Raw genomic sequence first — 26,395 nt, forward strand, 5'->3', positions numbered from 1 at the left:
TGCAGGTCAGTCAAGTTCCTTCACGCCACACATGCTCATCCATGTCCTTGTGGACCCTGCTTTGTGCATTGATTTGGTGGTGTGAGCCAGTATTTTGGACAAAGTGTATATAGAGGCAGAAGTTTGGGGCTTGATGTTCTATTCATTTCAATTCAGTTTATGTGTATGGTGCCAACAAAATGAATGCCAGGGCACTTCACAGTGTAGGTTTAAGACCCTACAAAATATAACTAAGAAAACTCATCACTTGAGCACATGTTGGCTTTTATGATATGAATATGACATAATATTGTTATTGTTTGTACAACCATCTGAGGAAATACAGGGGTAAAAACAAATGCTTCCTCAATCAAAATGTTTTCAGTTCTTTTCAGTTTTTGATTTTGGAAATGTGTATTTCTGCAGAGGAAAATCAGAACAGAAATAAAAAGTGGTGTAAAGCACATGAATTATATCTATCTATCTATCTATCTATCTCGATCAATCGATCAATAGTGTGTGTATATATATATATATATATATATACAGTGTTGGGGAGTAACGGAATACATGTACCGCCGTTACGTATTTAGAATACAAGATATGAGTAACTGTATTCCGTTACAGTTACCGTTTAAAAAGGTGGTATTCAGAATACAGTTACTTTGTTGAAATAAATGGAATACACGGCGGTACTTTCCTGTTTCATATTGTCGCGGGTCAGGACTGTTTGGCTTTGTTTGACAGCTACGTAATGTTGTACCAGGCGGCAGCGTTACGGTTGCCATGGTTACACGGTGACGCGCTCTGTCTCTGCGTGTTTCCTGGGTGAGAGAGCACTTTTTTGTTGTTGTTGTTGTTGTGCTAAGCTAAAAGGCAGAATGCTACAGGCATGGCCCTAAAGAATGTAGCATCATGGGCAGTGTAGTCCGTGCTGCAGGGAGAATGGACTGCCATACCCGTTATGTGTCTGTGAGCGAGGGAGGGAGAGAAAGGAAAAGTCCGAGCTGTCACGGAGCAAAAACGGGAGCTGGAAGCATGTAAATATAATAATAACCACTGCAGCCAAGAAGAGTGCCTGACGAGCCCAGCTGTAAGTAAGCTATTAAGACTCGACTGTACGCTGTGTTCGTGTTTTCCTCCGGAAAAAATAAGTTCTGTTGGAGCAGCCTTTCAACGCCTCTCTCTGTCTCTGGCAAGCAAAGTTGACCCAGACAACAAAGTAAAGCTATTTTTCAGCTACCAGCCCGACACGGAACCCACCGTATTAGTCAGAGGTCCCTTTACTACTGTAAAGGCCGCGGACCTTCAGTATCAGTAATAAATCACAGCAATAGTACATTCACGTAGTTGTAAACAGCACGATAATATATTAAGTAATCCAAAGTATTCAGAATACGTTACTCTCATTGAGTAACGTAACGGAATACGTTACAGAATACATTTTGGGGCATGTATTCAGTATTCTGTAGTGGAATACATTTTAAAAGTAACCTTCCCAACACTGTATATATATGTTTTTATATAAAAATATATATAAATAAATAAATGCTACATTTTTTTTATACAGTATAATTTTTTTGAACCCTCCAGTCTCTTACAGTATGTTACTGTTTCCTTAAATTACGGTAAATTACGACGTGGTAAACAGTAAATGACCGCCTGTAGGAACACGGTATCCTCTAGCAGAGATGAATATTTTTGGTACTGATGATGCGTGATAACGGTAAGTTACTGGTAAATATATCGCAGTTTATTACCTTGCAGCGGGCTTAAAGTGACATACCATGAATAAACGGTAGTATACCAATTTCTTAATCACAATATGATGTTACTTTGTTGACGTAATTTACGTCATAACGACATAACGGTATCTCACTGGCGACAGTGACGCCAGTGAGATACCGTTATGTCGTAAAAAAAAAGCTATGTAAAAAAAGCTACGGTGCGTTACCATAATTTGTCCAAGAGTATTATACCACAACAGCAAAAAACGGCATCATCCTGCAGAACGGTAAGCTACCGTAACACGGCGTCACGGTATGACGCTGGCAACAGTGACGCCAGTATGTTACCGTAAAGTGGAGATGAACAGTGTGGGAAACAAACAAACAAAGAAAAGCGGTTGTATTCGAACCGCTAACGTGACACTGCCAAAGCCCAGCAGCCTAAATGTGTCAGAGAACGAGGTGTGGTGAGAAGCTGGGCTTTCTGGGCTGAGGAGGCTTGAAAGTAGGACTGTGTCTGTGCTGACGGAGTCTACGCTGAACAGAATGAGAGCGGCTGCACTGCGACGTCTGCTGTCAGACTGTTTCAGGCACCAACCTGAAGAAGTGCTTCAGAAAACTGAAGGATGGAAGGAACAAATGGTGCTCGGGTGGATGTGGGAATCGCTGACTACTTTTTGTGCACTTACACGATGCTCCGTCATGCGTGTGGTTGAGGTCAGCTGTGCTGTGGGGCTACAGCCCCCCCCCCCCCCCCCCCCCCCCCCACACACACACACACACACACACACACAGCAACAGGCTGAAAACCTGCACACCCACAGCGCTACCGGCTGCGGTTAAGCAAGGTCAAATTGGAAAAAATGGGAATATTCCTTTTCCCGAACAAATCCAGTGATCCTCCCCTTCGCTCCACTCAGAGAGAAAACAAAGCTAAGCGGCAGAGACGCGTCTTCCGAGGTCGCTCGCTCCTGCCGAGCCGCCGTGGGACGATCGGCGCAGAGATGGAGATCCATAATGATGCCTCCCAGTGAGGAGCAGCACTCCTGCTGTGCTCAGCGGTGAGCGTGAAACATAAAGAGAGGTGGATGTTGTCTCTCCCTCTCTGTTAACATGTCGTTTTCCCCTCCTCCTGGGAGCAGCCGGTACCGGAATAACAGACGTTCACGCGTCTCCTTCAATGGGAAGAAAACGCAATAAAAGTCGGTAATGTGCAGAAACCAATCAGCGCACGTTAACGCATTAAAGAGCGATTCATTAACTCGACTCAGCGTTTTACATTTTGAGATGCTTTTTAGAATATTAATTAAATATTCTGAGGTTAAATTAAATCTAAGATTTTTTAAACCTTTTTCATTCCACATGAAACGAAATTTAAACCCGTTTAACCAGTAAACTGTTTAAAGTGTCACTGAAAACCAGCAGAGGCGCCACACAACGTTCATAACAACATGTTACACTTTCTCCTCTGGGAGTAAAGTAGTATGCAGCAAGCTAAATACCTGAAGATCTGCAGGGCCAGCGGCAGTTTTAATAACTGCTCTCAGTCATTTATTTAGTAAGAAAAAAACAAAGACCATATTCTGACTGTGACTGATGGAGGCTACCATCAGGGTGATGCTGTTAGCATCCCATGTGTCGGTCTTCCTGACTCTTTGACCTTCTGTACTGGAGCACACGATGCAGACCCCAGCGAGCTACCATCACCCTGCGTTTGGTTTTAGAGCTTTGTCAGTCCATGGTCTCACTCTCTGCACAAACCAGGAGTCACGACTGTTCATTGGCAGAGAGCTGTTTCTCAGTAACACTGCTGCTGTTTGACGCACATACACACACATGCACACAAACACACACACACACACACACACACCTGAAGATTAATTCAATCATTCCCAGCTCTGAATTCTGTTAACGATACTTCCGATACTCACTCTTCATTTATCAGAGTCTGTGTGTGTGTGTGTGTGTGTGTGTGTGTGTGTGTGTGCTGAGCTGCAGACGTATTAAGCAGGAGTTTGTTTCCTGACGCTGCTCTGATCACAACTCATGTGAGAGTGTGTCAGCTGTGGTGAACACAGAAGCTACAGGTGAGCTGCTCCTCTGAAAACCTGGCAGAAACACAGATTCAATCTGACAGGACACACACACAAACACACACACGCACAGACACACACACATATGGTCACACACAAGCCAGAACACGACAAACTCCAGCAGCTCTGACCCCAAACATCCATCCTCCGCCTGCAGCGCAGCCAGGAGACAAGTGTGTGTGTGTGTGTGTGTGTGTGTGTGTGTGTTGCAGAGCTGGTTCCTCCATGTGTTGCAGCAAAGCAGCCAGCAGTGCTGCGATGCTCCACTGAGCAATGTTGACTAAACAGCTCAGTCTGTGTGTTTGTGTGTGTGTGTGTTTTCAAATCATTGCTCTCCTACAAAGACTCATAAAGCAGCACTTCAGTGTCTTTATTAGTGAAGATGGGCAGATTGATGGAGCTGAGACTCAAACTACCAACCTTCCAGTCTTGCTCCGGAGCTGTGGAAGTATTCTGGGATGTCAAGCTTGTTGAGCTTTTCACAAAGAGAACTCACCCAGCGCCTCACACTCAGCTCAGTTTGGGTCATCAGCCAATCATCATTGACGCAGGTGTGATCAGTCCAGCGATGGGCCCGTAACAATGAAAACAAGCGTACCTGATTTACATGTCGTCAGTCCTGCACGTCTTCTTCTCGTGCACCTCTGGAGGGATTTCTTTGATGACTTGAGCTCAGCAGACGTCATCTCGTCTCATACTTGTGCCTCTACATTGTGTGCAGCGCTTAATCCAAAAACTTCCGTTGGATTTTATTTTTGGGAAGTAGACGATGGGGTAGATAAAGCCAAATATGGAGAGGTGTTGAGTGAAGATGGTGTGTTTTTAATGACACACGATGCCATGCACACAGTTCAGGCTGTGTCTGGTGAGAGAACAACCTGAGGTAAAAATAAGATGAAAGGTTCCTGGTCTCCCTCCTCGGCCGAAGTATTACCTGCAGACGCAGCAGTGATGCACGCCTGTGAAATGCAGGTCGGTTGAATACAGACGTTTGCTTTTTGCAGGGGTTTAAGGTCAGCGGGGAAGTGGAAGTGTTCACAAAGCAGCTCGCTCTGAAAATAGCAGCCACTCTGCAAACTCTTAAAAACCCAACAAGCTGATCTTCAAACACACATCACCCGGTCCCATGTGAGGTGTTTGTGGGGACGATTTGCACCTTTGGGTCAGAGACGTAGCACCGAGGGGTCACAGGGCTGCAAACTATTTCAGAGCCTTTCAAACACTGCTTTGTAAATTCTTCGTCAAGTCAGAAAGACAAAGGAGAAAATACTGATGTCACAGTGATGTCAGGAAGGTCATAGTGACACGCGATCATAAGCGATCTGTGAGTTATCAGTGAATCTGCCTCCACAGCTGCTTGAAAAGCTCTCGGTCCTGTTCGTTAACGCGCTTTCCCCGTCAAACTTACCCACAATCCCCCAGGAGCCTAATCACAATTTGCTGTTCCTTTCCACGAGGTGAATCTGGCAATAACCGACCCGTAGTGACTTTCCTAGTTTTAGTGGGACTGCAGGCCACAGATTTGAAGCGTCAGCAGGACTCGCTAATTGATTTCTTTAAATCGTTGCCATTGGTTACGTGAACGTACCCGGGGCCCGCAGCACGAACGTCTGTGGAGCCTCTGCGGCGTCTGAATAATCACAGCTCATTCCTCACTGCTCGTTAGCATCGATTGCTGCGAAACAATTATCTGAAAAGTTGGAGGAACTCTAAGACTTTCTTGTCTGCTTAAGCTTTTAAAGCACCGTCCCGCAGCCCCCCCACATGAAGACCCATTAATTATCATCCCATCACCGTTAGACAGACTTCACATTATTTTGCTGCCTCTTTCTAAGTGTCTGTACTAGAAGCAGGAAACGGTACGAATATGCCGGTTTTGGTGGCGTCATGAAAGCTATGGCACAAAGCAGCACTGATGGAGGGGTAAGCATCAGCTTCCTCTGGTCTCAAAGCTGTGGACTACCTGAGAGAGGAACGAGTGGAGACACCTGGGCAGGAAGGAGCACAAATCTCTGCTTGGTGGATAAAGAAAAGCAGAAATCCTCTCTCACTTCACCGTGTAGCATCATCTGGTTCTGCTGTATGTGATGCAGTCTGTACTGCGAAGGAACAAACTGCATTGGCTTTGTGTGTGTGTGTGTGTGTGTGTGTGTGTGTGTGTGTGTGTGTGTCCTAACTGCTGCGAGTGTCGCTGCCGTCTTCTTGGGAAACACATAAACACCAATGATGTTTTAGTAGAAGTACCACAAACTATCACAGTACCACCAACTTATGACCGATAACTACAGTATGTGTAACCAGTGCGTGGACCAATGAATTTCCAAATCTTAACACACAAAGTAGTTCACGTACACAGCATCGTGTGTTTGCCAGTAAAAGTGGAAACAAACAAACAGATGATGCTCCCAGTTTTCAGTGTTTTGCAGAGAGTGAGCTCATTAAAGGGTAGCAGGGGTTCATATTCGGGGTCGAGCGGGGCCAGGCTGTGTTCCATGTATCGAGCAGGAGCTGCTTTTTGTTACACTTCATATTCTGAAGCCTTTCATCTTCATTTCCTGCCTGAAGTAAAGTTAAGAGGCAGGATCGATGAGAGATCAGAGCCTCCGGGAGGAATTAGTGTGTTTCATGGAAAGGTCACAGCGTCCATATTTAGTTATGTGAACAGGGAGGATGCTGCTGCAGTGCACACACACGCACACACACACGCACATACACGCACACGCACATGCACATACACACACACACAGTCTGCAGATACATAATGCCCAGACACCCGCCGACACCGATCACATGATCAATGTCTCCACCATCAGGAAACGATTAAGAATCTGAAGTATTTACAATGTCATTTACAATGAAAACCAACTAACGTCCTCCTACCAGCCCGCCGGCTGTGTCAGCTGGAGACGTGGACAACATGTGGGACTGAGTGTTCTTCTTTCTTACACAGTTATTAAAAACTATACTAAATCATTTCAGGCTAATGTAACCAGGTGATATTGTTATAATTACATAAAATGTGTTCTAAACCCATCCTGGTATACCTGCCTGACCGCACCTGAGGTAGCTTCATTATCAGATAGAGCAGCGGTCCCTAACCGGTTTTCACAGAGCGGCCTTTAAGGTGTCGGGGATAAATACAACAAATAAGTTAAAGACCGTCCGATGATAATGTTGCTGTTATGGCCAGAAGCTCAATGATAACTCAAGACATCTTTACCACCAGGTGTCTGTCATGACAAACAGGTCCAGTGGGGATTAATGTTGCCTGCTGGGGACTGCTGTACTGCATGGTACTGGGACCACTTGGACCACCACTACGTGTTTGCACTGATGGTAACCAGTCACTGTGTTGGTTTGGGAGGATTACTGCTGGAGACCAGCTGCTGGTCAGTGTCACATGACTACTCTGGGACAACCAGCAAAAACACACCAACAACAGACCAAGAAATACCACTAGTTTAGTTTTTACTACAGTTCTGATTAGGCTAGTAGTACCTATAGCACTAATATAGTAACTGCTCATATATACGGCTTTAATAATGGAAACCTGGTTCTTGTGACTCGAGGTTATGGCTTCAGCATAAAACTGGTGACAACAGCTGCTGTACAGTCTGCTGAGACCAGCAGGTCCTGACAGATACTACCAGGTACTGCAGTGGCCCTGGGTACTGCTTATAGGTAGCAAGGACTGCTAGTGAGAACCAGTGTGGGTGAGTACTTGGATCTGCTGTTCTGCACAGAGGGCACAGCTGCAGATGAAAAATGCACTGAATTTAAAAAATGGTATGCAAACATTATAGATTTTACATTGAAGCTACAGATTTAATGACTGCTGATGTGTAAGCTGCGCATAAAAGTTGACAGAACATCTTTACTAAATAAAGCCTGCAGTGAAAATGAAGAAGTAAAGCTGTAGTACATAAATGCCAAGGTTAGCCTGGGTGAAAACCAATAGCCCCATTAAAAGGTGCTTTTCTCTGGAAGGAACTGAAGGACGGCAGTGCACAATTACACTAATGCAGAAATAATAATAATAATGATAATGAAAGAGGAAAGCTGAATGCAGACGTTGGTCGGTGAGCACAGAGGGATCCACGGCATCCTCCTGCAGCTTCACCGCTTCAGCTCCACTGAAGCGATCAGTCAGCGTACGTCTCCTTCCAACAGGAGACAACAAACATTACAGCCCCTTCACATTTATATGAATCTCTATGAATAATTCAACCCTGGTCATAACTGAGACATTACACTTTCACAGCAAAACATAAATCCACATCCACGTCAGATCTGATCTCTTCTCTTTCCTGGCACGAGCTATGAAGCTGACCTTTTTAAAACATCGACCCAGGAGCACAACATCAAACGTCTCTGTAACGTCATTACAGCAATCCACAGGCCCCACGCAGCCCACCGCAATATTTCACACAGCAGTTACACCGCTGGTTACTGTCATCTACGTCAGCCTCCATCATCCCCACCTTCATTCTTCTGGTTTCTCAAATGTTGTGAATTTCATCAAGAACAGAAGAGCTCGTTGGCTAAAAGTGACATATTAATAACTAAATCAATAACCAAGTATTCGGTGTGGAAGGACAAAATGTTTGTCATGCCAATAATAAATGTGTGTTTATTACCAAGGGAGAAATTATCATCAGGTATAAGGTCTGACGTAAACCCAGGACAAAATTATTCCCTTATGAAGTTTGTCTTATGAACATAAAAGACAAACTTTTCTCTGATCACACATCCAGGAAAGCTGAACATTCAGAAACAGGCCAGGCTTTCACAGGACACCACCTCAACCCCAGTCTCTGTGACGGTTAATCCACCAGTGGGCACCACCTCTGGAATCTAAATGATCAATTACAGGACAATTACAGGATCAATTACAGGACAATTACAGGATCAATTACTGAACAGATGGATTTGTTTTGAATATTGAATGTACTTCTCAGAGAAGTCCAGTGTCCATGAAAAATGAAATATATATATCTGCAGAATGACTTAAGAGTTATTATTTCAGTTGAGTCCAATTTGAAACTGTAAGAAAGGCCACACGCGTGTCAGCCTGGTGATTAGCTGTATGACAGCAGGAACAGCTGCTGTCAGAGCAAACAATGGAAACAGTTTCCAGTTGAAATGTTGAGAGCGTCTGCAGATCTAAGCCAGTGAGAGACAATGTGAGGCGGCAGAAAGAGCCGAAAGTGTCAAACAGCTCAATGCAGCGGGGTTAAATTAAGAACGGCACACAAATAAATGAGTTCAGAAAAGTTACTCAGTGAAGGTTCGATGGCAGTCTGCAGAGTTTGATCATCATCATCATCATCATCACGGGAGAATAAAGGCGATCCTCCTGTGGACAGCAGCGAGCGAGTTCAGCTGGAGTTGCACTGATGAGACGAGTGAGCAAAGCAGCTTTAGCCGACCAACTTTCAGACGCGCTGTTTTATCTCCTTTCATGTGCGTTTCCATTGTTTGCTTTTAGGCTCATTTTTACAATGAACTCTCCCCGAAGCTCTTCTGCTTCCTGCTCGGCGTTAACGGTGTCCGTCTCCCAAAGCCATTAACGGTAAATAGAGGTGATTTTCCTTCATTGCGGTGGAGCAGGATATCAATACAGCTGCCTCAATTATCAACTGCGTGCAGCCCAGACAGTGACGGAGGAGGTCTGACCCCCTTAAAGCTTCCATCCGCTGAGCTCTCTCCACCTGTGGTATGTGCGGGAAAGGAGAGGAGGAAAAATGATGGAGGCTCCATAATCGTTATCTCCCTCCACCATTACTTACTGCAGGTAATAGCATTCCCAGACAGAAGCTCTTTAGGAGCCTCGGCTGATTGTGGTATCTAATAAAGTGGGGATGGATGTGACCGAGTTTAAAGGCGGAGACGTTCCAAGTCAAAGTCGCTCCATGATAGCGAGTTTAATAGGCGAAGGAAACGTCCCCATTTCAACCAGATTTGGTTTGAATATATTCCTGCAGAGCTTCAGCTGTTTATGAGTCCTCATGTGGACGAGTCTCCAGGTGAGTTAAGGTGAACTGCACTGCACAGAGTAATTATTAATACTTATAATAACTGTTTGCTGAAGTCTTCTCTTTTGCAGTCCTGTGGAGGTTTGGCTTTGCCAGCAGACATGAATCCTTAGATTGTGGAGCCGTGGCGTGTTTACGCCTTGTGATCGGTATCATGTTGTGTTTAAGTGCTAGTGTGTTTGTTCCAGTTCCATTCAGCCTTCGTCTGTTGCCACAAATCTTTGTTTGGACAGAAACAAAGATTTGTGGCAACAACAGTAAAACTAGAAAACTTGAAAAGCTGAAATGATGCCAATAAATTGGATTCACATGTTCTGACTTCACTTTAGACAAAACATTTGATCCTGCATGCGCTGCTGCTGCAGTCCTTTACTCTGAGAGCCAAAGCAAGAAGAATAAGAGCGACGGCCTGATACGAGTCCACACGGCACACCCGTCATTCTACAGAGTACATGTGCATCAGGAGATATTAGCAGGAAGTCGTTTTCACTTCAGACCTATTGATAATCTCATCTTCATAATCATATGCATACAATTGGAAAGTGAATGGATTCACATTTAAAGTGCTGAAATATATTTAACAAAACAAGCTACACGTTTTTCTGTCATGAAGCAGAGTTAGGACCCAAATGCAGGACTTGGAAGCAGAAACACACAAGGCGAGGGACTTTCAAAATAAAACAGGACACATAATATGAGACCGAGACATGCAACCCTGACACAGGCAGAAGGCAAAGAAACACAGAGACATGACACAACAGGGCCGACCAGAGAGACACAACACGGGGACAGACGGGGAGATGAACAATGAAGATGAAATATCACAACAACCCAGGAAATAAACACCAAAGGAAAACTGTGACCATGGTAACACACAACAGCTCTAAGCAAAACACCAGTGATCCTAAAAACTAAGAAGCCCGGGACCGCGGCATTTTCTGCAGCACAGATTTAACACAAGTATTATTCTGGGCCACGGTGTAACGTACGCAATGACCCAGTGCCCTGAATCACCGTCGTGAGTTCAGCCGGCTGAAAGGAAAAACATTATCTCTGTTTTATTGTTGGTGTTTTATTCTTCAGGTGGGAACAAAGAAAAGGAGGCGTCTAAAAGAATGAGGGAGATCTTGGAAGCATGGTATTTAACTCACGTGGGACTAAGAAGATGGTCATGATTTACCTGAAATACTCTGTGTGAATAAAATCTCAGTCATAAACTCAATTTTATTCACAAAAAAGAACATATCAGTTGTTTAACATGAAATTTCACTATTTTCAGATAAATATGAGTTCGATGGCAGCAGCAGGTCTCATTTTGCAGCTAATGAGGTCATTAGCTCGCTTGTTGCTCCTATGACTCCCATGATGCATTGGGTGTTTCTCCTTCACTCACTATGTGTTAATAGACCTCTCTGCACTCAATCATACTTATCGGTCACAGCAGATGGCCCCGCCCCTCCCTGAGTCTGGTTCTACCGGAGTGGGAGTTTTTCCTTCCCACTGTTGCCAAAGTGCTCGCTCATAGGGGGTCATATGATTGATGTAAAGAAAGCATCTTTGAGAGGCAGAGGCTCACCAAAACTGGAACAATTTCAGAATAATGTTTATTCTGAAAGCATCAGTGCCTGTGGACCTGGCAGCTGGCACATCTGGAAAGGCTCCATCAGTGCTGAAAGGTATGAACAGGCTTTAGAGCAACATGTGTTCCATGCACACGTGTTTTTCAGGGGCTGCCTTCACATTTAAACAGCACACCAGACCTACAGATGTATCGAACCACAGATGTAACGTCTTTTTCTCATTAATAGAACTTATTTTTTGACAGGTTAAGACTTTACTGCGTTAATCAAACTCTTTTGTTTTGGTCCAAAAACACCTCTTTATAAGAAACCCCTGGTGTCCAGGTTATTATCACACCTCTGAACTAAAGCAGCCAGAGTTAATTGTCCAATAGAATCTGATAAACACGAAGAAGCTGTGAGTGGCGTTCGGGAAACGCAGTCCTCCATAATCAGCCAATCAAGTCGTGCAGCTCATCTCAGAACGCACCTCTCCTCCATTATTTCAGATCAAAATTCAAATCACACACTCTCAGCCCGTCACTGCGCCTCACACACACACACACACACACACACACACAGGCGGGGGTTCACCAGCTGAATAAAGACTCATTGATCTGCTCTTCCTACGTGGGACCATGACTTCTGAGTCTTGTGTACTATTATCGCATGTAAAAAGATGAAGGATTGAATGCAGGGAGCACGGCGCCTGACCGCTGTACGCCTACGATGACGCAGTCCAACACATGCAGAGGAGAGGAAGAAGAGGAGGAGGGAGGCACATTTAGGATGCAGGCTATATCCAGCACAGAGATTTAGAAAAGATGGACAGAAAGGGAGAGGAGGAGGAGGACGGAAGGAGACGAGAGAGATGAGGAGAGGAGGAAGGAGGGAAGACACACAGGATGATATAACTTAATTCCCAGAGGAAGTGGATCTGTGTCTGGAGATGAGGTGTGGTGGTTTAAATATGTACACCAAAGCTGCACAGTAATAATTATGGCCTATTTTCCAGCAAAGTGGCTTCACCTGTAATTTCACTTCGTCCTGAGCCTCGTCCTTGGACTTTCGAGTCAAATGGAGGGAATAGAAAGTTTTGGCTCGTCTAACAGGAACACACAGCTGTGATTAACAAACGATGAGATCATTTTAACATTAAAATGATGCAGAATTGGCCATTAGCGTCTCTGTTGGACACCAGATTACTGCCAGACTCGAGACGACGTTCAGGCAACGTCTTCTCTTAAATGTACTTTATTGGTGGATTTCTGTGTACACCTTCAAGAAGCAGAGATAATGGTGTTATCACAGGACCAACAAGTGTGTGTGTGTGTGTGTGTGTGTGTGTGTGTGTGTGTGTCTGTGTGTTCAACAATCCGGCGATGTGTATGCTGAGAGGCGTCTAAACTCTGTGTCTGAGTAAATCCAGCTTTGCTCTCATATTTTCTCTGTTTCATCCGTAACCTTTAAAGCTGCTGGTAGTTCAGAGATGACAGCACACACATGAGAGCAAAAACCTTCCAAAGCGCTCACCTTCCAGCAATTTCATCCACTCATAAGAAGAGCTGTATTTCTTTTACTTGCTGTACTCATCAAACTCTGCATAGCTCACACCCAGTTCTGCACAGCAAGAGGAGAACACGCTGACCTGCAGGAGCCCACCACGGCTGACTTTTAGAAGCTTTCTGTTTTACAGTGGAGATTTCCAAAAACAAGCGTGAGTCTCAGCTCATATTAGCAGGAAACATAAGTGATACTGGATGTAAAATCCAGGCAACTATTCTTAATGCCAGCTCAAATCAGCTGACAGCTCAGCTGATAACCAGTTAGTACACGTCACAGCGACGCTGCAAGCCACTTTGCAACCAGCCTCGATCTGTCTCTACCATTCATGCTGTATCTGATCCTAGATCTGTTGTCTTTGATGGCTAATCCATTCAATAAAAGGGGCAAAAAAGCGTAGCTACTACTTTATCATATTTTTGGCATCATTAAACTTTTATCCCTCTAAAGTTTTGCCTATAACTAAAGCAGCACAGGAAATACTAGGCGACCTGATCGATTCAAAGCACCAAGAGTAAAAATGTGTGCTGCTTTGCAGTCATGTGCAGCAGTGGTTCAGATGACGGCAGGAAGCCACAAACCTGCACGGCTTCCACAGGGTCACGCCTGAGCTAAATGCTTTGTCTCTGCATGCAGCACAGCAGCCGACACAGCGCTCTCACCTCCACCAACAGAATGATCAAAGCGGAAAGAAACAAGATCTTCACTGAACAAATGTCCAGGAAGTTTATATCCACTGTTGAGCCACCAGGAATATCACCGTCAACTGTTCCCTTCAAAATAAGAGTCTTCAACGAAATCTAGCACAACAACATCGTAGCATTTAACCACATCCTGTAAATAAACGATGGACATCACCCCCGCTAGGTCATTAATGGGTTTCTGGATTCTTTTTAAAGTCTACCATGTTTGAAGAATGGTGGTGCTAGGACGATAGACGTACTGGAGCATCGCACAGACACAGACTAATAAAAGTCCTCGAGTTTTGTGTTTTTGGATGGTCTGTTTGTATGATTAAGCAGGCAGCTATATTATTGGTTTCCTGCAGCGCAGCGATCACTGACAGTGCAGACGGGTGGATTTCTATTTGATCTTGCAGAGGATTGGTCAGAGCGCCCTCTCAGGGAAAAGAATCAGACACACAGCGGTGTGTTGTCAAGAAACAGCTTCATCACAGGTTTTCCAACAGGCAGCCACACCTGCTGGTGTCCCTCAAAGAGAGGAGCTGTGCCGGCTGTGCTGTACAGGGCAATAATACAGCTTCATGCTGATGCTAACACCATATTACGTAGAGATGTCGATCATTGGTGCGAGCAGCACCAGGTCAGCACTGAGAACCCTGACAGGCCCAGGTGGAGTCATGAATGATGTAAATAATGAATATTGTTGGTGCAGTGAAGTGAAAATGACAGGTTTTTTTTCTTATACTGTGTTAGCAGCGTTAGCATGTTCATTTTGTCACATGAATGCACCCGTTCATCTAAAATGATTCACCAACCACGGCTGTGATGGAGCTGAACACACGCCGGCACCGTCTCTGCAGGTGCCTCGACCTGATGTTTGTGATATCTGACAGTAACGAGAGTGTGATGAGGGTGTGATGGTTGTGAGCTTACACGAGCACATATGAAGCATCATTCAAGTCCAACATGTCCAATCCAAAGAAACAGCCCTGAGTTCAGGAGAAGACCCCAGAACCTGTTTCAACAGTCTCAACAAAAACCCAACCTCAGTCTAGCAAACCTTTGTGTGATACTGTGACTGCCTGTTTTCATCCTTCACATCATCTATGAACAAAAATGGGAGGGACTAAGGAAGGAGAGAGGTAGAGGAGGCAGGAAAACTGAAGTACTCACAGAATGAAGATGACGACACAAGGAGCCGATATCAAAGGACTGCTTTGGATGACGGAGGTCGGTTAAATCTGGGAAAAGTCTGGGACGGACGCTCACTGCAGAGAGTACGATCCACAGAGGACAGCTGGGAAAAGCTCCAGGGGAGAAGAGGGAGTTTAAGAAGAGGAAGTGAAGCTTTGGGGATGGTTGATGGGAGGAAATAAAGTCTGTACTCCGTCCTCTGCAGATTCAGCCTCTCACTGCTTTCTGCCCTCTCCTCTATAATACTTTTATCTCACTCTTGATATGGAGATTGTGAAAACTGCAGGGAGACTGGACGTCCATACTGGGACTGTGAGTCTGGAAGGTGGGATGAAAAGGCGCTTGGAAAAGGTGAGGGAGAGGGGGATGTCTCTGAAGGGAGATCCAAGTGAAACGTGTTTGGGGAAGGTAAAGAAAGAGCATTTAAGGCAGGAAACAGAGGGCCTTGCCTTTATTTCTCTGTTCTCTTTCCAGTTTTTCTCTTGAGAAAAACGCTTGAAGACAGATTTCGTTTGTAGAGGAGATGAGGCGAGCACCCGGCGAGGGCAGCAACAAACTCAATTAGAGATGGACAGAGATAATGGTGTGTATCGGTGGCACCTGCTCTGCCTCCTCTTTCTCTTTCTGTCTGCTTTTTCCACCTGACTGCCAAGATTAAGGCATATAATCAAATTCTCTTAATTGGCCCTGATTGTGGAGACGAGCCAGGAGTCTCTCCTCGTGCTCTCCCGCTCTGTGCAGGGAATGACAAAGAGTCCCGGGCAGCCGGAGTGCCTGTCAGTCAAGACTCTGGGCACTGACAATCGACTCTACCTGCTGACTCACACCTGGCTGTTGCCTCCCCCATCCGGCCGTATCCATATCTACTCCTCCCTTCTATCGATTACCCAAAATGGACGGCGGGCTCCTCCCTAACTCCGCCTCCGTCTGGCTCCGGCTTTGTTCTCAGGCTCTCTTCTTCTGTCGTTGTGTTTGTGTCTAATCGCGGCTGCTCCTCCCGTGTCTAATCCCCATCTAGATCTGCTGTTGCTAATTGGTTTCAGGTGGCACCGGCAGAAAAGGAGAGCGGGGAGGAGGGCGGCGGGGAAGATTTCATGCCGCCATCGCCATTAATTAAAAAGATGATTACTCAGAATACAAAGATTAAAGATGAAAATAGGAAGTGCCGTGGCTGATAATAAGCCGGTAGCACTCTATGAACCCTCGCTCTTTGCTTGTGTTTTGTGGTAGTTCTGGGAGTGCGCGTTCGCTCATCCGGCAGCGATTGGCCTGTTTGAAGGAAAGTTTGCGGGAGGGCTCTTCAGGTCGTCCTGGCTACATGTTAGGAGGAGCCACACGTCACCTCCTGCGAGGTGACATCGCGAAGAATTGTGTTGAGAAAAGAGCAGCGGGTTTTTTTTTACATCCACCGTGTCTGGGCTGCAGATTGGCGTCAGTGTGGAAACAGGAAATGACAGAAACAAAGTGCATCCAGATCAGTCGTCTTCTGTCTTTGGTCTCCTCAGAGCAGCAGCAGGATCGGAGTCTTTGATTGGCAGAGGGTCGGCAGGCCTCCGGCGGGGGCTGCTGATTAGCGGGCAGGTCAGTAAAGTCGCCCGGAAGGCTCAGGCCTGCGGCTTTCTTCGTAACGATGAATTCGATGAGGTCGAGGAGATTCTGATGATATCTGCAGCGAAAAGAAAAACAACGTTTGGTTTCAGCAGATATGTATTAATGCAGTTTAAATCTTTCCAAATGGAAAAAACACAGACTCCAGTTTTAGAGCGTTTCAGATTTAATATGAGCTTCACTGGAGATCTGAAGGAGATTTAATATAAAACCCAAGTTTTCCTCTTTATCACATCTGCTTTGGTGAAAAGCCTCACAGATTGTAATTAAGTGAAGATGGTATTATGACAGAGACAAATGCGTCAGTCTGTGTTTTCTAAAAACTGTGGTCTCGTTCAGCTGTGTTATGTACTCAGTTATATTAGTCTTAAGAAAGAACTAAGGAGCCCTATGGTGAAGGATGCATATACCACACTGTCACCAAGGAGGTTTAACTGGAACGTGTCACATGTCGAGTCCGTCAGTCGGGTTTGGTTCAGCTTTGGCACCAAAGTTTCTTGATGCACAGACATGCATTTGTTTTCTAACTGACCACCAGGGGCGCCTTGGATCTTGGCTCCCAGGTGTTACAGAACTCCTATTTACCCACGACTGCCATCCAGCACTGGGACATGTGGGGAGTCAAAGCTGAAGAAACACACACTTGTCTTTAACAAACCTGAACAACTTACATTCGTTTGCCAAAGGAAAAGATTATGAAAGTGCCACGGTGGAAAACACTTCATGGTCATAACGAGGAAACGATGTTAACGTGCAGTGTTTGGCACATGCTGTGAATGTTTTTGACTCACGACCACAGGATTTATTTGCAGTGATGTTTACATCCAACCGATGAAGATCAGTTCAGAATTCAGCCTCTTTAGCTCTGCTTTGGTCTCCACCATCAGTGCTGAATATTCACTTCTCTTAAAACAGCGCCCCCTGTGGTGAAAACAACACTTAATGGGAGGGGTGTGATGGCATACAGCCAGTGAGTCTGTGTGTTGGAGAACTGGACAGCTGCTCTTGTAATGATGTTGTTATCTCACTGTGTCTTTTGTGCTGGCTCCAGATGCAGAATGGATTCTGTCACTGTGTCATTGCCTTTTGGAAATATGGCTGAAACTTTCCTGATGCCTAATGTAAAGAACAAGTACAAGGCCACTAAGCGTAGCCACCGAGCAGCATCAGCTTGGACAACGCTGCAAACAAACAGCCTCAGGCTGGTGTGACACACCTGGGATACACTTATAAATCTGATTTTAGCACCAGAATCAGTTCTTTAGCTCAGTAAATCCACAAGCCTGTGTATTTTTTCACTGCTTATCCAGCTGAGCGTTACGGCATGTGGAGGGGGGGGTTGGAGCCTTTCCCAGCTTTCTCAGAGTAAGAGGTCACCAGTCTCATCCAGCTATCCACGCTCACGTTCACGCTAACATCTACAGTCAGTTTAAATCAGCAGTTAATCTAACAAGCAGGCATGTGGATAAACTGAAAACACAACTTTAATTGGAAGCTGGTGAAAAATGTCCATTAGCAGTCCAAACTGAGTAAGGGTACCAGAATCCAAAATACTGGAACAGGAGCAGGAGGCCATGATGAAGATTAACTGACCGAGGATTTATGGACACTCGAGGAGAGAAGACAGCCAGAGAAACGTGGCACAGGTGGACAGAATCAAACCAACAAGACAAAAAGGTCAAGGGGAAGTAGAGAAAGAGTACCAAAATAAAGCAGGAAGTAACAACAGAGAAAAACAGCAAGCGAGGTCAAACAAACTGAAACCTCAAGGTCTTAAATAATGATGGAGGTCAAAGACCTACAGAAGCTCAAAGATCCAGGACCAGAACCCACACAGGGAGGGTGGATTCAAACCCAGGACCTTCTGGTGATGTCAGACATGGCGGCTGATCCTGCTGTTTGAAGCAGGATCAGCCGTTAGGTCATATTCTTACAGACCATCATTTCACAGCTATGAGACTACAACACCAGAACTGGATTCCTTCACAACTGCAGTAGACACCCTTCAAACAGCAGGATCAGCCGCCATGTCTGACATCACCATCGTAAAGACAGCAGCTCATAAATATCCTGAACGCTCACAGCAGCTCTGACACTGAAACAGCCGGCAGCACGGTGTGTATGCGAGCGCGGGAAGTTCAGGTGACAACCACAGAGGTTTGTTTAGGCCTTCTGCACTGAGCTGATAACACGTTTTTCTTTTTTCTGGTATTTTCTTTTTGGCCAAGTGTTCGTCTTTGATTCTACTGAGCGAGAGAAAGGACGAAGCTTTTCACAATCTTTTTAGCTGAAGGAAGAATTTGTGTTTCAGGGTCGGAATCAGCTCGAGGTAACAGCAGGCACAAAAAGCATCCAGTCTGTGAGGGAAAATGTTTCAGAAGCCACTTTATCTGAAGAGTCTTTGACGTCAAACTTAATGTTTTTTTATTTCTTAAAGATAAAACTAATGGAGCAAACTTTCAACACTTTTTTTCCACCTTGAAAACTTTACTCTGCCGAGGCAGGAGCAATATGGGAAAGAAAAACACCACCTCTGGTATTAAACCTTTTCATATTTGTATGTTTGGGGGTTATAATGTCTCTCTTATAATCTTCAGGACATGGTAAAAATATAATTTAAGCACCAAACTGTGTAAAAGAATAAATGCAGAGTAGTTTTTCCATGTTTCTCCAGCATTTTACACAGAAGGCATTGATGCATGACGCGTCAGTGTAGTTTCTGTCCATTCCACTCATCGATGACGGGAACACCCTGAACAGGTCACCAGTGTCTCACACACATCCATTCCTGCTCACAATCACACCAACTGACGATTTAGAATCATCAGTTAACCTTACACACATGTCCTTGGACTGTGGGAGGCACCCAGAGAGGACTTCTTATAGGTCCGTGCATCAGAACATGATCTGGTCTCCAGCTGTAGTGGAAATGTGGCTCCAACAGCAGGCTGAATGCTGGAGATACACAAACATGCTCGCTGTGGCTGCGCTCTTATAACCAGCTTGAGGGTTCATGCAGCCCTGAACACACTTGGAGGTTTTGTTGTGCATGTTTAATTTGAAATGTGTTATGTGTGTGACCGACTCAAAGGGAAAATCTGGCCTCAGGACATAAAGGTAACTGTGTTTAGATACTAGCAGCCGTTTAGCTCAAACTTTTCTTTTAGTTGTCGTACTTGAAATTCAGGCAGGTGAAGAGGAAGCCTGGAGGTTCTGGTGACTTCAGCTCTTAACTACTTGACTGCTCTTCATGTGTAGAGGCAGAGAGCACCACGGATCCCTGCTGGGCTCCATTACATCCATCCATTAGACCCCCTCTGACAGGCTGTACAGTGCGCTAGTGTGCTGAAGGAGGATCGCTTTCATGGTTCTATAAATATGATTGTTGCCATGACATTAGTAAAACAACAGCATCCTCAGAGGTGCAGCTGTGAGGGCTACACCGTGTGGTGCTCTTTTGGGGGGGGGCTGATTTTTACTCAGCGTGTTAACACAATACGTTCAAGTAAAAATGCATCTCTGGCTGCAACGGCCTGGGCAGCAGTATCACGATCGATGTTCAGAGGGTTCCTGAGCGTGTTTCATAAACAGCAGCTGGCAGTGGGAGAGGATATGACCACCATCAGGAGGATGGTAGGCGTCACTAACAGAGCTAGCTTTCGTTTTTTTGTTACTCGTTTATTTCACTTCTTCACAGAGTGCCCGAACCTGCAGACCTATAACAGCCTTCAGACGTACATACGTCATAAAGAATTCAAAGAGGATGTTCTGCAGTCACAACCATAATTCTCAGTCAGTGCTAAATCACACACACTGCAGTGAACACAGAGACACACGGACCGGTTCATGTCTCATTCACTCGGTCGAACAGCTGATTTTTTCCACATAAGTGATTTCTAAGATTTACACTCTGAAAACCAGACCAGGAGCAGCTCAGCTTCAGTAAGGATGACACTGGCATGCAGACTGGAGCACCAACCCTCTGATTAGCAGGTGACCTGCTCCACCTCCACCTCCAGAGCCATGAAGTCTGTCACAAGTGGGAAATCATAAATGGGTCTTTTACTCTTTTTACACAGGTTTGATTTTCATTACACAACAGTCAATCAATATTAACACCAGGGACCCGATTTAGTAACCGCGAGTACGATCCCCACAAAGCTCTGACAGGTGTGGTTAGTCTTACAGGTGAGTTACAGACGTTGAGCTGTTTCCTAAACACAGAGGCAGTCGTTCATTCTAGCCTGACAACCAGTCTGAAGTACCCAACAAAGAGCAAGGTCACAAACTACGAGAGGATATTCAGCTGTAGGCGATTCACAACGGGAAGGGTACACTTAGGTCATGCACATGAAAGTTAGCTGTAGGAATCCCTCGAATGGAAACGTGATGTCGGACTGTAGCTGTGTGACAATACGCTGAGTATGAAGCAAACCAGAGACCCTGATGACAAAACCTCCTGTCTACACTCTGAGACTGCCGCTGTTCATTTTTCCATTCTGGGTTTGTGTCATTAAAATGGATTGGTTCGCAGAGTGAGTAAGTGTGTGAGTGTGTGTGCGTCTCACAGCTGAGCACGTGTAGGCCATTAGAATCAGTCCGCTGTCCGTGGTGCTGAAATCATAGCGGGAATAAAACTTTATTATTACGTGTTTTAAAAGTAAACACAAAAGCAAAAAGCAAAAAGCACCTTCAAACCATCAAGATGAAAAGGAGCTGCTATTAAGACTTCCTGTGCCTGATTATTTTCAGGACAGGGTCCAAAGTGCACGTCCTCATGCCTCGGTCCTCTCTGTTCTCCATCATGTCTCTTTGAGCCTCAGGCTGTGAAATTCCTGCCACACGACTGTGAAAAGAAGCCGGCACCAAAAATGAAAGAGTTGGAAGAAGCAGCTTTTTCAGGCTGAAGGTTCCAGGTCATCTCTGAGATCACTGAGCACGTGTAGAATGATGACACTTAGTAATCCATCCTCATCTGGCAAGTTTTTTTTTTTATTGGTGAAATATGTTGATGTGAATAAAAGTGAGGAGGAGAACACACACACACACGTGCACACACACACACACACACGCCACGTTGTGTGATTACGGAGTTTCATGTGATCAGGTCACAATCGCGACCTGCACTATAATTATCGCTGAGCGCAGAGGGTTAGAAACAGGAGCAAAGACGCTGCTGCTGCTGCACACTGTTTCTCCTCTCCATTACAGCCTGCTGACTCACCCCAGCAGAGACAAGGAGATGCGCCGCTCTATAGCTGCAGAGCAACTCATTGCATAACATCACCTGTAGCATGTGCTGTGCTGTATGACAGCCACAGAGCATCAGTGGAAGTGTCCGGCCGAGTGTTGCTTTTCAGGATTCGGCCCAAGGACAAACCTGAGAACATTTTCAAACCTCTTCTAAGATTTTTGACACATTTTGCCTCTCAGCGCCTGCTCTAACCCGAGGCTTCCCAGCATTGCAGTGCACAAACATGCAGAGACAGCACGTTCACACCAGGGGTCAGAATCTATACGTCCTCAAATTAACACCTCAAATGTTGCGTTGGTGCCAAACTGGAACCCAGCTCACAGATGGAGCAAAAGCAGCAATGAGGCCCACGGCCCACAGCTGCAGCTGTGGGCCGTGGGCCACAGCTGCAGCCACAGCTGGGCCACAGCTGCACCCTGTCCCCCAGCATGAGGAAACAGTGACTGGAAGCATACTTCTAAACTTTCCCCCGTGCATGATTTAAACTTGCAACTGTTCACCTGCCAGTCACCACAGTGGGTTTCATCAGTGTGGGCTTAAACAGGTCCAAAGGCCAGCCGGAGAAGCAGGGTAGAGGGCAGAGGAGAGGCTGAGGCTGTTAGTCACCTTGGAAGTTGCTGTTTGGGCTGGAAGTGACATCACAGCTGAGCTTACCATGAGAGGCACAGTCGTGCATGCCAGTCCTTCAGTTTTGCTAAGGTTGAGATATTTCAGGCTGGTTCTTCCCCATGAGGAGCCGAATCTGAGCATTAAGTTTCACACTGGCCGGCTTGGTTAGCGAGCAGCATAGGTTAGCTGTGCATGTCCACTGCAGACACAGTTACCTGGGGCCAACATATAAATATCATAATCATGCAAAAAGCAAGCGCAGACCAGTCATCTACTAATCGGCAGGTTGGTGGTTTGATCCCTGGCTGCTCCAGTCTGTATGCCAAATATCCAAGATCCTAATCCCAGGTTGCTCTCCGATCAGAGTATGAATGTGTGAATGTTAGCTAGCATGCACTTGCAGCAAAAAGTGCTTGTATGAATGATGATATGCATCCCTGCTGAACTCCACAACACGATCAATAGGAAGTGAAAATAATGCTTGATTTTATTACTCATCAAAGCTGGAGCACTGACTTCTTGGACGGTGCGTTAGAACAATTAACCGCACAGCAGCAGGTTATTTATCTGGTAACAGCAGTAAAACTCCTCCCAACACGGTGTGGTGGCAGTCTGGGTGACATTCAGCGGCTGTTTCCTCTGACAAATTAAATTCCTCATCAGCATGACTCAGTGCAGAGCAGCAGGAATGTGTAAATCGTGCAAAACTGAAATAATTCCTTAGCCTGCAAAATGTGGAGACTGACTCTCTGTGGAGTCTGAAAGAGCTGGTGGATGATTTTAATGTGATGTAATATATGGGCAGCACACGGAACCAGCAGCTTCCTGCAGCCTTTCAGCCCAAGGTCAGCAGTCAGGGAAGTCTGACGTTCCCCTCTTACGTAACGTGAATCAAATGGAGCTCTTGGTTTATAACAGTGTGCATTACTGCGAGCACGTAACGTAAATCTCAGGTCATATTCATCAAATCGTTCTAAATCAGGACAGACTTAGGTGCTGGGATACTTCAAGGGCTGGGTTAAAGCTGGGACATCCCAAAACACCAGCGGACCTTCGTATATCTCCGTTTTATTTGTTTTATCTGCTGTGTGGGAATGACAGGGGGACAGCCCTCACTGCTCTTATTTTGAAAGTTCAGTTTGCTGCTAGCCAGCAAACTCAGCACTTCCAGCTCACTCACTGCTGGTTGCTCATTCATGCTGTGACGGTCCTTGATGGTATCCGGCTGTTTCTGCAAGTAAGACCGTCTCGTGCGGTCAGTGCACTGCAGCGGCACCATCTGCAGCTGCTGGGTCCTGCTAGAGGCTGCTGCTGGGGGAAACCTGGCTCATGAGCACGTGTGCTGAGCTCTCTGAGGATTCAGAGCAGAGCGAGATGGTGGAGCTGGAGTTTACCCGCAGGAGGAGAGGTTCCCTGCAGGAGCCACTTATTTCACTGATGAGTTCTTCATGTGTCAAACAGTCGTTCTGCGGAAGACAACCTCATAAAAGGAATCATCTGGTGACTCACTGAACCCCCACACTGTGAGTCAGAAACAGTGAGCAGGCTTAAACAGCTGGAGTTTGGAGAAAGCGACTGCTGACCTGCGCTGCAAGCAGAAGAACTTGGGCCATCTTCTCGGGGTGACTGCCTCTCTGCTCTGAACGTTACCTTGGTTAAATCATCACGTGTAATTAGGACCGCAGCACTAACAGATAGATTTTGCTTTTTACAGCACTATTCTTAAAATGTCAACTTCTTACAGAAGTCTGGTCTAAATGTTATTATATTTAAAGCACACGTGGGAGTGTTTTGACATACAGTGTGTGCAGAAAATTCAATTTCAGAGGGGAACCGAGCCGAAAGCGTCCCCTGCAGTTAGAAATATTGTATTCAGGAATTACTTTATGATCCGGCTTTGTTCGTGTAACCTACAACTTTAAAGACTCTTTTGAAGCTTTTATGGCTGCGACTGAAGCTGCATTTTGTAAAAACACGTTATATATTTTTAATGAGTGCAGACCTTGTAACCAATCACAGAGCACAGGCACCCAAGCCAAACCCGAATCTTTAATCTGAAGCTTGAGTCGTACATCAAGTGTCCACGCTGTTCATATGAGGTGTGAACCAAATGTGCCACGTAAATATATTTACATTTTATGAATATTCTTTAAAGCTGTCATCAGATATTCATCTTTCATTTCCCTCTTCACTCAGATCACTCTACTGTACACTGTTCCAAAAAATAGTAATGTCAAAGTGTCTTACTGTATATTTTACAGTTTTGTACTGTTTTTCTAGAATATCATTAAATTTACATAAGTAGACTGTGATTGTACATGTCAAATGTAAAATAACATAACATCACTGTAAATATAGTAAAACACAATTTACTTGTTTTTTAAATGTATTTTTTTGTACATATGCATATTTAGATTGTTAAAATACATTCACAAATGTATCATGATGTCACAAATATCTGTCCGTTATTTGAAAGACTGAACTGTTGAATTCAAATGTAATGCTATGGAAAAGTATATAACATGATTCCTATAAGCTTGTGTTACATCACATAAGTATTATTATCATTGCTATTTAGGGCGATCGTGGCTCAAGAGTTGGCAGTTTGTCTTGTGATCAGAAGGTTGCCGGTTCGAGCCCCGGCTCGGACACTCTCGGGCGTTGTGTCCTTGGTCAAGACACTTCACCTACCGCCTACTGGTGATGGCCAGAGGGGCCGATGGTGCGATACGGCAGCCTCGCCTCTGTCAGTCTGTCCCAGGGCATGCAATCCATTATCATTTAAACCAACTGTTAACTGAATATTTCTGTACATTTAAGTATTATTATTCATATTGCCACATTCATTGACCTTGTTTATAGGTAATTTCATTGTTTAATCACATTAACATGTTCCTAATTGAATGTTTAAAATCACTTGAAAAAGGCAGAATCCCAGTAAAATTAGGGCAACAAACTGTATTGTCATTACTGGAAATAACCGTATTTTTATGAGGAAGTTATTTTCTGTTATTTTTTCGGTAGTATTTTGGCGCCCCAGCTGCCGGAATATTACCGTTTTTTTAAGATGTTTTTTTTAACAGTGTATTTCTCTTTTTGTTTATGGCTTCACTCAGTAAAGAGCAGATGAAGGAACATCTGAAAGAGACGTGTTTGTTATTTGGTCGAACAAAGAGGAAGATGTTTCTGTAATACTTGTTATGGTGGTGGCACATTTACAGCCTGCAGCGTTTCTGTCATTCATCATGTGACCGTGAGACGGACGTCGTCCTCCTGACCGACTGACATTCCTTCGCGATTCCTCACGCTTTGTGAGGAGGACTGTACTTTAGTTTTACTCTCGTTTTGACAAAGCGCATGCTTTCATGCAACAATCCTGAGAAACAGCTGTGTACGAGTCCTCCACTTCGTCCTTGTTAGGCACTTGTAGGTATTGACTGAATTGTCCTAGAGGCAGTGAATCATGAACACAGCAACAAAAAGCACATTCACAGAAGTGATATACTTCATCTCTCCCTGATAGGAGTTTGTGTTATTACAGGCAGTGAATTAATCAGAAAATGCATCTTCACAGAATATTTAGCCACAGTGTCTACTAGCACACAGACTGTATATAAAAGATGAAAAAAGTGATGGTCAGTGAGGGTAAAGCTCTTTTTAAAGGCTAGTGGGGCACGCGCACACACACACACACACAAAAGATGTCTGATTGACTAATAAAGAAGGGAGATCTTCTCAATGTCCTGATTCCTGGTTTTGGTTGTCTGCAAAGGTTCATCCAGGCCATGGGAGTCTAAGGAGCTTACAAAGGAAGCAGCTGGACTTCATTCAGTTTCTTGAAGACGTTTCACCTCACATCAGAGAAACTTCTTCACTCACTATGTGTTAATAGACCTCTCTGCACTGAATCATATCTGTTATTAATCTCTGTCTCTCTTCCACAGCATGTCTTTATCCTGTTTTCCTTCTTTCACCCCAACCAATCACAGCAGATGGCCCCGCCCCTCCCTGAGCCTGGTTCTGCTGGAGGTTTCTTCCTGTTAAAAGGGAGTTTTTCCTTCCCACTGTCGCCAAAGTGCTTGCTCATAGGG

The 26,395-nt window shown here is 45.0% G+C and overlaps 1 protein-coding gene across 2 annotated transcripts in view; it reads right to left on the minus strand.

Annotated features, from left to right (window-relative positions):
* The window catches only part of LOC100704734 (glutamate receptor ionotropic, kainate 5), a 218,909-nt gene that overhangs the window by 183,628 nt on the left and 8,886 nt on the right, over positions 1-26,395 (minus strand). For both annotated transcript variants that reach the window (XR_003215784.1, XM_019350475.2), the window contains exon 2: positions 14,813-16,499. The gene's annotated coding sequence lies outside the window, so the exon portion shown is untranslated. The remainder of the gene's footprint in view (positions 1-14,812; positions 16,500-26,395) is intronic.

The sequence above is a fragment of the Oreochromis niloticus genome, linkage group LG22 (assembly GCF_001858045.2).
Source record: "Oreochromis niloticus isolate F11D_XX linkage group LG22, O_niloticus_UMD_NMBU, whole genome shotgun sequence".
NCBI lineage: Eukaryota > Metazoa > Chordata > Actinopteri > Cichliformes > Cichlidae > Oreochromis > Oreochromis niloticus.